Here is a 12147-nt window from a genome sequence, read left to right on the forward strand (position 1 = left end):
CTCCCCTAGTACTACTGTGATGTACCTATGGGAGTGGTGACTGGAGAGGCCATAATGATAGCTTTCCTCCACAAAGAGAGAATGGCCAAGCCAATGCTGAAAATCCAAGATGTAATTCCATGCTACACTTACAAGATCTAGGTTATATTGATATATCTTAGACAACACCAGAAAGTTTAAAGGTGTATTTCTTTTTCTTCTTTTTCCAGTGCATTTACAAGGGGAGTACAATATCCAAAGTATTGAATAAATGTAATTAAAGAATGACAGGGAAAAATTCATGTCTCTTCAAATGGGCATGATTTAGTCTTAACTTATTTTTAGAGTGCTCAACTTCCTATCACAAGTGCTTCCTTAATAATGGATCAGCCTCAGGCTGATTATTTATAAAGGTCAAGCAAGATACAGGAAAGGTACAGATAAAGGTCAAAGTTTGACATGCTGAATTCAGACAAGGCTTCTAAGTACATCAGGGTGGCTCTTGATTTTAGTTCATTTCTTCATATCATTCACATTGGTGGCATGGCATAGGAAAAGTGATGGGTTTGGGGCACTTTTTATTAATCTTAGTATTCTATCTGCTTTTAATCCATCACATTTCCTAAAGGAAAAAGATTTTACAATGCTTGTTAGGCTGTACTCAGATTAAATAGTAGCTTGAAAGCATTTGACCTCATTAATGTTTATAAATATGTAAGGGGTGAGTGCCAGGAGGATGGAGCCAGGCTCTTCTCAGTGATGCCCAGTGACAGGACAAGGAGCAATGGGTGGGAGTTGAGGCATAAGAGGTTCCATGTGAACCTGAGGAGGAATTTTTTCACTGTGAGGGTGACATAGCACTGGAACAGGCTGCCCAGAGAGGTCGTGGAGTCTCCCTTTCCGGAGATATTCAAGAACTGTCTGGATGTGTTCCAGTGTGATCTGCTCTAGGTGATCCTGCTCTGGCAGGGGGGGGGCTGGACCAGATGATCTTTCAAGGTCCCTTCCAGCTCCTGACATTCTATGATTCTATTATTTGCATGTAAATTTGCCAATTTGCACTAGGAAGCATCAATCATACAATCACAGAATGGCTTGTGTTGAAGAGAACATTAAAGATCACCTACTCCCAACTACCTTGATATGGGCAGGGACTTCTCCTACTAGATCAGGGAAAAGTGACTGGAAAGCTGCCTGGCAGAAAAGAATCTGTGTGCAGGTTGACAGCTGGGAGAACACGAGCCAGCAGTGTGCTCAGGTGGCCACAAAGGCCAACAGTATCATGGCCTGTATCAAACACAGTGTGCCCACCAGAAGGACAGAAGAGGTCATTCCCCTCTATTTGGCACTAGTGAGGCTGCAGTTTGAGTACTGTGCTCAGTGTTGGCACCACAGTATAAGAGAGACATCCCACTTGCTTGGGGTTTTTTTGTGGTTTGAGGTTCTGCTTGTTTGCTTCTTTGTGTTTTGTTTGTTGTTGCTTTTAAAACCAGAAGAAATTCGGTTTTAACACCTAGTCATACACACACACACAAAGAAAAATAAAAGGCTGAGAAGAGCTGCATTTTCCTATTTACTTTCCGCAGCTGCCCTAGAAGAGCCAATTGCTGCTTTTGACTAATTTTCCACACATTTTTTGTAACAACACACTCAGTTACTGTCCTTTAAATGCTCCAGAGTATGGGGACATCATGACTTCAAGAAGCTTTCATGCATGCATGACAGAAAATTAAGATCATCCTTTGTAACAACAATATTTTCAATCTCATTCCAGTCCAGACCAACCAACCCATAGTACAAACAAGAGCAACTGAGGTCCATCTGCAGATACTGACAATTGTAACTATGTATTTATGGCTTGCCATTTGAAAAACTCATGACAATTTTTTTAGATGATATATCAACAGTCTGAAAAGATGCAGATAACAGGCAAGGCCTAAGTATGTCTGTAAAACTGTATTTGACCGCAGGCATGAAAACAAGAGATGAGTCACTCCACCTCCGCCTTTCATTAAGGCAGAATTCTGATTTGTTCTATTGAATCAATGCTTTTATAACTATGAAAGGACTTGATAAATTTGTTTTAAAACATCCATTTCCACAATTCAGATAGTATGAAAACAAAATACTACTACTACTCAGGAAAGAAATTAATAGAGAACAAAGGTACAGAGGGTTTTTTTTTCTCTAAAGAGTATGGAAGCAAGGAAAATTCAACTTGAAATGATTACTGGTGAAAGCAATTAGAAAAATCAGATGAGTGTAAAGGAAGGAAAAAGGTAAAATTTATGTAAACAAACTATTAACAGGTAAAATATTCCTTGTTCTAGAAGTAAAGAAGACAACAACTGGGTGTTCTGCTTTATAGTTATGTTTTTAAGATCTGCAAGCCTTTCCTTCCATAGTAAGTCCAAAACTTACAAGGAGTTTTCTTAACAAAAAAAAAAATAGAGAGTCTACAGAGGTGTATAGGTCTTACAAATATTTCCACACTTTACCTATCTCCCACCTGACTGTAAAAGGTCAAAGAATTCTGGAATCAGCTAGATTTGTTTAATATTCTCAACACTTCCCAATTAGCTTGACTCCACTACCCAAGTCTTGCTGTTGCCTTGTCCACCTTGCCAATAAGGGAGGATCTTGTAAGTGCAATTTACCTGAATTCCTGTTCAGAGAGAACAGGAGCCCTGTTCCTCAGACACCAAACTCACCAGCCTATATTTTCTGATTTCCTAGCACCTGCTGCAACAGCTCTTCCTGATTCCCAGTGTAGTCTATACCCTTGCATACGGAGCAGAGCAGGAAAGCAGCATGTCCCAGTATTCTTCCCCAGTGGCACAAATATGTTAACCAAATGCATCCCCATCAAGGCTTTCCATCCCTGTGGCAAGAAAAGACAGATTCTGTGTCGAAAGCACGTGGTAAAGTGCACAGCAAGAAAGCTGGGCTTTGTTCCTTCTAAGCTGCCAAAATCCCTTGGCCTTGGGAACAGCTGAGTCTGTGGGCTGGGAAAATAAAGTAACTCCTGCTAGCTTGTTTTGTAACATCAAGGCTCACTCTCCAACAGCAGAGACTAGAAAGCAGGTTCATAACGATAAAGTGAATTTTCAGTCTTTCATGTGAAGCCCCCTCAACTGCACATGACTCTAAGTAACATTCAACACACATTTGAGCACTCTTTCTGTGTTAACAAACCATTCTTCATCCCATTATTACATTTAAAATTACATTGACAATTTAGAATCATAGAAATAGTCAGGGTTGGATGGGACTGCAAGGATCAGCCAGTTCCAACCCCCCTGCCATGGGTAGGGACACCTTACCCTAGATCAGGCTGGGCAGAGCCTCATCCAGCCTGGCCTTAAACACCTTCCAGTGATGGGGCCTCAACTGCCTGCCTGGACAACCCATTCCAGGCTCTCACCACTCTCATGCTGAACAACTTCCTCCTCACATCCAGTCTGAATGTCCCCACCTCCAGCTTTGCTCCATTCCCCCTAGTCCTGTCACTATCTGATAGCCCAAAAAGTCACTCTCCAGCTTTTTTGTAGGCCCCCTTCAGATCCTGGAAGGCCACAAGAAGGTCACCTGGGAGCCCCCTCCTCTCCAGACTGAACAGCCCCAACTCTTTCAATCTGTCCTCACAGCAGAGCTGCTGCAGCCCTCTGAGCATCCTTGTGGCCCTCCTCTGGACATGCTCCAGCATCTCCACATCCCTCTTGTAATAGGGACTCCAGAACTGGATGCAGCAGTCCAGGTGGAGTCTCAGCAGAGCAGAGTAGAGAAAATTTGTGCAAATCTGTTGGAACACTTAGGGACTTTTTAATTGTCAAAAGAGAGGTTTTTTTTTAAAAAAACCTGTTTGTTGCAGTTGCACTTTTTTGTCTTACATGTCTCATTTACAGTGTTTTAAAAAAAGAAACTTTCTGGTTTTCATTCTACTCTGAGAGGACTTTATTTTTTTAAACCATTAGACCCTGACAGTTTCGGTTCACAGAGAGCTGAGATCTTAGCTTGTTGCCTAAATTGGGAGGAAAATGTTTTTACTCTTACAAATTCTTGTGACATGGGCTATCTTGTCAGCTCTACAAGTAGCTTTAAGGATCTTTAATAACTTTTTTGTTGTTTTTCAGATAGCTATTGCCAAAAATGTGCTAATAATTTAAAAAAGTGAAAACTTAGATCTTGCTATTCTGCTTATCACCACAAATACTCAGTATCCCTCACAAACATAAATTTCAGACGTGTAGATACATGACCATAAAGTGAACTGCTCAGTCTGTGTGGTGATCAATCACTCCATTAAGTATGTCCAAGGAGGAACAAACACCATACACACCTGCTCATACCAGGCAACTGCAAAAAAAACAAGTTCCAGACAATCTAGATAGACGCTAGCTCCTAGTAAAGTCAGACTGAAGACAGCTTACTCGCAGTGAGTTATCAAACAACATTCCACTAACATGGAGAATCCAGCTGATACGGTGATATTTACTACTACAAAGTGTGCACACACTGTTGGATAACAGCACCATTCAAAACTAGTTTGTGGATAACTTCATCAGCAACAGAAATCCATTGTTTAGAATTCATTCCTTGCTGTCCTCTTGCAAAAGTCTGCAGACCTACGATGCAATTTCAATGACAAAGTCATCTTCCTCATAGCTGGGAACAACAGAATCAGGAGCTAAATCACAAGCCATCTTGTAAATCCCACTAATTTAATCTGTTACTTATGGGCCATGATCTTCAGGAAAGGATTTTAATTAGTGTATTTTAACTTCTGGCAAACTATATCTAGCTGTAAAAATAGCAGATTGAAATCTGCAAATGCTTTATCTTTGCATGCAGTAAATCTAGTACAAATGTAGCACTAATACAGGCTGGGTGGAAATTGATAGAGGGTAGTCCTGAGGAAAAGGAAATAGTCCTGAGGAGCTGGAGAGGGAATTTTTACAAAGGCATATAGCAATAGGGCAAGCTGTAATGAATTCAAACTGAAAGAAGCTAGATTTAGATTAGACATTAGGAAGAAATTTTTCCTGCTGGCTGATAAGTTCAATTAGAGCTGGTAATGTCCTCTTGCAGTCTACAAAGCTAGCTGTATCCTGGGTTGCACCAAAAGAATAGTGGCCAGCAGGTGAAGGAAGGTAATACTACCCCTCTATTATGCTTTCAGGAGACCCCACTTGGAGTACTGTGTCCAGCTCTGGAGGCCTCAATACAACTCTTAGAACAGGTCTAGAGGAGGCACAAAAGATTATTAGGTTGGAGCACCTCTCCCTCCTATGAAGACAGGCTGAGAGATATGGAATTGCTCAGTTTGGAGAAGAGAAGGCTCTGGGGACATCCTAATAGCAGCCTTCCACTATTTGAAGGGGTCTACAGGACAGCTGAAGAGGGAATTTTTACAAAGGCATACAGCAATAAGGCAAGCTGTAATGAATTCAAACTGTTAGGAGGAAGTTCTTGACAGAGAGAGTGATTTGCCTTTGGAATAGGCTGCACAGAGAGGTGATGGAGTCACCATCCCTGGAGGTGTTCAAGAAAAGCCTGGATGGGGCATTTAGTGCCATGGTCTAGTTGACTGGATAGGGCTGGGTGCTAGGTTGGACTGGATGATCTTGGAGGGCACTTTCAACTTGGTTGATTCTATGATTATGATTCAATGGAAGAAGCTAGATTGAGATTAGACATTAGGAAGAAATTCTTCATCATGAGGGTGGTGAGGCACTGGAATAGGTTTCCCAGAGAAGATGTGGAGGCTCTGACCTTGGAAACGTTCAAAACTGCATTGGATGGGGCCCCAAGCAACCTGGTCTAATAGGAGGTGTGCCTGCTCATGTCAGGAGGGTTGGAACTAGATGATCTTTAATGATCCTTCCAACGCAAACCATTCTGCCATTGTACATTTTGAATATTTCAAAACACTGCAAAATGGTACATTTAAAGAAAATAAGATACAATTGCATGTATTAAAACGGTAAAACTGAAGCAGAAAGAATTTAAGTTCCTTGAAAAGTCACTAAATAAGTCAATGTTACCTGTCAGTTAAGAATAGGATACTATTATCCTGGATGTGAAAAGTAAATCTATGTTTACACTCTATTACCTCTAGCAGTATACTACCAAATAATATATTATTCATATGTGTACCAGCAATGCTTATCTCATATCTACATTTGTGTATGCATATAATAAATCACCAGTCAACTAAATCACGTCACCAGACAACTGTGTACAATGCCATACAAATTAAAAAGTGGGATGTTTTCCAATGAGTACAATGACATTTATCAATATCTATTGTCACTATTTAGCAAAGAATTAGTAGTACCCGCCTAACTGACCAACTAATCAAGATCCAAAGCTTGTCACATGGCCATTCTGAGCTCCACAACTGAAATGCTGCCACTAGGCTGATTTTCCACAAAGTATGAAAATCCTGTCAAGTTTCAAGCAGCTTAAGCGCACTCTTCTCCAGTCATAGTTACAACCCCAGTGATGCAGCCAAGACACGCAGGCAAATGGACAGAAACAGAGGCAGAAGGTATGCAGACAGTTGTTTCCTGCAATGTTAAAGCACATGATTTTTTGGCACCACTTAGTCAACTTCTTCTACTTGTGACTCTTAAAATTCATAGTCTCAGTGAACAGGAGAACCATCCTTCTCCTTATTCTGGAAAACGTATCAAACCCAGAAATTCCAGAGTCCTTGTTTTTACCTATAAGACAACATTGCTTTACTTCAAAGGTGCCAGAAGATTGAGATGTCATGCTTTAGCACTTTTTTCTGTCAATCCAAGGAGTAGAGCTTTCTCTTTTATCTTGTCTTTTGGGTAGGTAATCTCCAGTCCTAAAGTGGATAAACCTATCAAGTCATTTCATATGCAGCACTGAAAAGTCATCAGATGCCAACACTTCATTACTCAGCTGGGAAAGATCAAAACTAATGACAGATGAAACACTCTCTTTCTTGTTATTAGTCCCCTGAGTCATCCAATTCTCACTGTACTGCTCTTTATGCTTTGCTGCTTGCCACTATATAACAAGCATTATTGTTGTAGGTAGCTCCTGTGACTCATTCCTTGGGGCTCACCCACCTGTGATTTGTGTGTGAGATGAGCTGCTATGACACTGCTTTCCTCTGGCTTCTCTCACTACATCTGACCAGGCTACTAGGGCTGCTGGTCTGCTTTTCAGCAGAATACTTGAACGTTTAAATACATAAATTCCCTATTTTTATCATGTAGTGTTTCAACAAAGGCTGGTAATTAACAACTATGTGAACACATTTGCTCGTAAAAGTGAAACAGCTCATTAATCTTAGCAATTTCCCAGGTAGAGCTGAAACAAGCATTTTCTGAGATCAGGAAAAACAATGAATAAAAATGGCATATGATGGCATTAATCTCTCTTGGACAAAAAGGAAATTGCAATGGCTGTATGGAAAAGACATAATATAAGATTCATATCCAGGAATGAGAAAATAAAACTAAAGACTTCACACTGGGAAAGGTAACTTTAACTCAGAAGATGCTAAAACCACACCTTTCTACTGATGTCCTTTCTCCTGCTTTTGTTGGTTCAAGCTTTGCCTTTCCAAAATTATTGAGCCATGTATCAGAAACAGCCACTAACAGCTAATATTAACATACTTCTTTGGAATACTTTTTATTCTGCCTCTGTGTGTATTATTTGATTGAACTTATATTTCTCAGACTTCTCCTTCCTCCTTCAATAAAAATACCAGTGTCCCACATTCACACTTACATACTATTATACACTTTAAAAGTCCTACAAAGCACCACAGTGATATTCCATAATGACCATACTAATACCGACCAACACACCTCTCCACTCTACAAAGACCCTCCCAAAACAAACCCTTGACTATATACAGAGCTTTATCAATAAACTCTGAATGCTGTTTTCTGCCTGAAAGTGAACAGCAAAACCTTGTCATTTACTTTCTGTGTTCCCTTAGTAAAACCAAAAAGTATATTCTAGAGCTCCTTCTAATTCCTATGATTCATATGTCAGACTCCCTATATTCATCATTTCAAGTAAGGTTTTTTATCCATTTCCAAGCCTAATGGTGAAGCATGTTCCACACATTGCCTTCTTTTTATTACTAATGCTCTGGTGTGAGCAAAAAATCTACATGCAATTATTGTTGACTGGAAAAATGTCAATATAAATCTTCATTACTCCTCAAAACATTTTAAAATCATGTTGACAGCAACAGCAAGCCCTTCCTTTGTTCATTCAAAATTTATAATTACATAGAAGGAGCAAACTCTCCTGTCTATTTTTTCCCTTGGAGCCTTTACCATTTCAAATCAAAGCCACAGCACGTTATCTGATGATCAACATCACTATAACTGTGTTGCAGGCATACAGGGATTCTACATTACTGCACTCTAGTCAGTCATCAGTCAGCCTAAGCGTGTGCCTTCTGAAAACTGAATGAGCATGACTGTGGTTATCAGCATTAACCATAGAAGGTGACTTAGATCTGTAGGCAACCATTACTAAAAATTTGGCATTAGTCAAATTTTCCAAGAACCACAGAGGGAGTACTTCAGTGTCACCTCCAAGCCCAGTTTTAGACACCCAGATGTCTAACCACACTTAAAGTTACTGGAAAAGCTGAGTCAATCCCTCCTTCAAAACACTCAGTTCACGTGCAGCATAGTCTGATTAGTTCAGACACAGTTCAGGCTCTGCTAAAGAATACACTTTTAGAGCAATACAATTTATAAACCCTAACCTTTGGTGTGATTTTTACACTGAAGATTAGGTTAATGAGCATAAAGAGACTAAATATTTTGTAATAAGATCAGGTTATTTCATTTTCAAAGACAGGAAGTCATTACTCAAACAGTGATGGTTTACAACATAGCATGGCTTAAGCAGCCAAGAATAAAACAATACTACAGTTTTCAGCAGAATTTCCATTTACAGTGACCAGTGTAGGATCTAAATCATAATGTAGGAAATCTGATTTCAGCCAATTGTGTATTAGGGTACATAGGTATCTCAGTCTGTTTTCTGCAAAGCTATCCATACAAATGCACCTAATTTTTGCACACAGCCTGAGCCTACTTGCAAGTAAGATTGTGGATGAATCAGTTTGATGTGAACCATCACAACAAAGATCATCTGCTACAGCGCATTGTGCATTCTCCCTTTTTAAAGACCTAATTGTACTTATCCTCACAAGCACTAGCTGGATGAAGTAATTCAGAGATATTGGCTATGATTCAGAGATAAGGCTAGGGTCTTTTTAAAAGATAAAATTTTTGGCTGAAATTGTACAGCATACAGCTACAATAGCCCTAGAAAGAAGTGAGCTAGTCAGGATGAGCCAGTACAGATTATGCTGAAAAAGCCATGTGTAGCACTTATTTATCTAAAAAATCAACCTTTTTTTTTTTATTATTTTAAATGGAGACTGTATACATCTGTTCTGCAACACTGAATGATGCAGATCTTGGTGCAAAGTTGTTTTGAGCACAATAAAACCAGAAGAAGATACTGTACCGAATAATTCTTGAGTGTTTTGTATTTACTCTTAATTGTCATGACATCGTAAAATGCACTACAGATGTTCACCAATAAGTACAATATGTTGCATATCTGCTGGCACAAGTAAAAGTCAGAGTAGTTTGCTCCCAGTGTTGTACTCCCAGTCGTTATTTTATGCTGAATCCCATTTAAAATCAAGCAAGGATGCAAGGATGCAGTTTCCCATCTGCAATAATTGTTTATATCTCTATATAACAAGCCCCATGGTTTCTGTTAAAGACTTTGTAATATACGAAAGTACTCACCATGGATACTTGCATAAAAGAGGTGTATTTTTATATACAGTTCATAGAATCATAGAATCAAGCAGGTTGGAAGAGACCTCCAAGATCATCCACTCCAACCTAGCACCCAGCCCTATCCAGTCAACTAGACCATGGCACTAAGTGCCTCATCCAGGCTTTTCTTGAACACCTCCAGGACGGTGACTCCACCACCTCCCTGGGCAGCCCATTCCAATGCCAATCACTCTCTCTAGCAAGAACTTCCTCCTAACATCCAGGCCAGACTGCCCCTGGCACAACTTGAGACTGTACCCCCTTGTCCTTTTGCTGGTTGCCTTGGAGAAGAGACCAACCCCCACCTGGCTACAAACTCCTTTCAGGTAGTTCTTTATCAGAAGAACTCAAATAAATATTGGTAAAATAATTAAACAGCTAAGAAAAATCTCTCCACACAATGGAATTATGTATAAAACCAGCATTGGTGCTAATGGCTTTGTTTTTGCCCCCTTGTTTTCAGAGATTTTTATCTTGGCATATACAATACACTGGAGCTCACTCAAGGGTTGGTGTGGGTTTTTTTGGTCCCACAATCCATCTCACCTCCTGCTTGTGGGTGACTGGAATGCTATTACTCAAATCAGACTGCAGTTCACCATTTCCAGTGAATTTACACCATAGATAAAGTTGCTGCATAAAGTCAGCCTGATACACTCCTAAATGCTGATACAAATATAAATAGTAATCAGCACAGATCTGCAGTTGGCATTCTTCTCCATCAAATAGTTTGCAAACTCATTTAAAGCATATTTTAAACAGGTAAAGACAACTAAAACGTTTACTTTTGAAAGATTTCAATGAAGAAAGTGAACTAAAAAGGTGTATTTGAATTCAAGCAGCTTGCTCACAAAACCAAATGTACAAATATCATCAACAAGGAATTTGTTTGCCCTCCATGAGTATAAGGAATACGAAGCAATATAATTCATCATTTCTTTTCAAAATGTCATCAGGTAAAATAATCTTTAACTTAGCATTCTTTCTCTTAGTGCTTTTTTGTGCATGTTCAATAGAGAATTATCTGGATTTGAAATATTTCTCTGTGTGGATATTTTACTTGTGTTTTATTCATGCAAACATTTAAAGAACAACTCAGTAAATGTGATAAAATAATCACATAATCCTATTTATCATCATATATATCATAATATTCTACTAAAAAGTTCAATTCAGATCCTGTTCTCCCAGGTAACTTTGCTAGTTAAATATATATTACTGTCAGTAATTCTGCATTAGAAAGTGGCTGCACTTTCAACTAGTTCTTTCCTTGCTGTTTTTTTTAGAAGCAATACTATGAAATAAAAGTAAACAAAAGTATAAATACAGCCATTGCTTTTATAACAACATAATTAAAATGCTAGCCCATAAGATCCTATTCCTAAAGACAATTTATAAACACTCTTAATTTTATAGGTTGTTGGAAGGTCTCTTAATGATCTTTTCTAAGAGCTTGCAGGAATTGTATTAGACCTTCCCATTTTGCTTCTCCTCATTAAAAAAACAAAAATGCAAATTTCCAGTTTTTACGAGACATAATTCTGGACAGATGGCTGAATATAATACTTGCTTTGCTTTTATGCACTGATACATGGAGAGAGATATATGAGCCTGTATATTATATGTATATATATATAATATACAGGTTTGTGTGTGTATATATATATATATATATATATGCATGCATTTTTAAGTAGAAGCATATGCTTATATACATACACATATATATGTATCCATTTTTAACTGGACAGCATATGCTCATGATTTGATAATTTTCAAGTGGATGCCTGTGTGGATAATAACAGTACTATTATTTTAATGATTATCATCATGATCTTTAGACAACAGTATTCCCATATTTCCTAGCTATCACTAGTTTTGAGTTCAAGCTGAGATTTGTTTGCTTCATATACATAAACTCCTAGCACAACAAAGGAAACCCATCACATGCAACAAAGGTTTGAAGACTTCAGATTCCTTCCAAGGTAGAGAAATGACAGGAAAATAGCTTAACTGAACTAAAATGAACTTTGTGCTGTCATGTGTAGCAAAAATTACTACCCTAGTCGTTGAGGGAGAAAACCTGCAAAGACAAGAAACAAAAAATCCTACTATGTTGAAAATTTAAGTATAAAATTCTTCTTTTTGTTCTGGACAGTACAAACTTCTATAAATACTGTATGTGTAATGATCACCTTTTCCATTACAAAAACTTCAACTGTTACCAGAGTATGGGAAAGGTAGATTCAACAATGACATCTATTTGAAAGAAACTCCTTACTCAGTGGTAGCACAGAAA

At 38.6% G+C, this 12147-nt stretch overlaps 1 protein-coding gene across 9 annotated transcripts in view; it reads right to left on the reverse strand.

The window, feature by feature from the left end:
* Window positions 1-12147, reverse strand: part of RGS7 (regulator of G protein signaling 7) — a 194995-nt gene that overhangs the window by 106755 nt on the left and 76093 nt on the right. The window lies entirely within an intron of this gene.

This window comes from Pogoniulus pusillus, chromosome 18, assembly GCF_015220805.1.
Source record: "Pogoniulus pusillus isolate bPogPus1 chromosome 18, bPogPus1.pri, whole genome shotgun sequence".
Taxonomy (NCBI): domain Eukaryota; kingdom Metazoa; phylum Chordata; class Aves; order Piciformes; family Lybiidae; genus Pogoniulus; species Pogoniulus pusillus.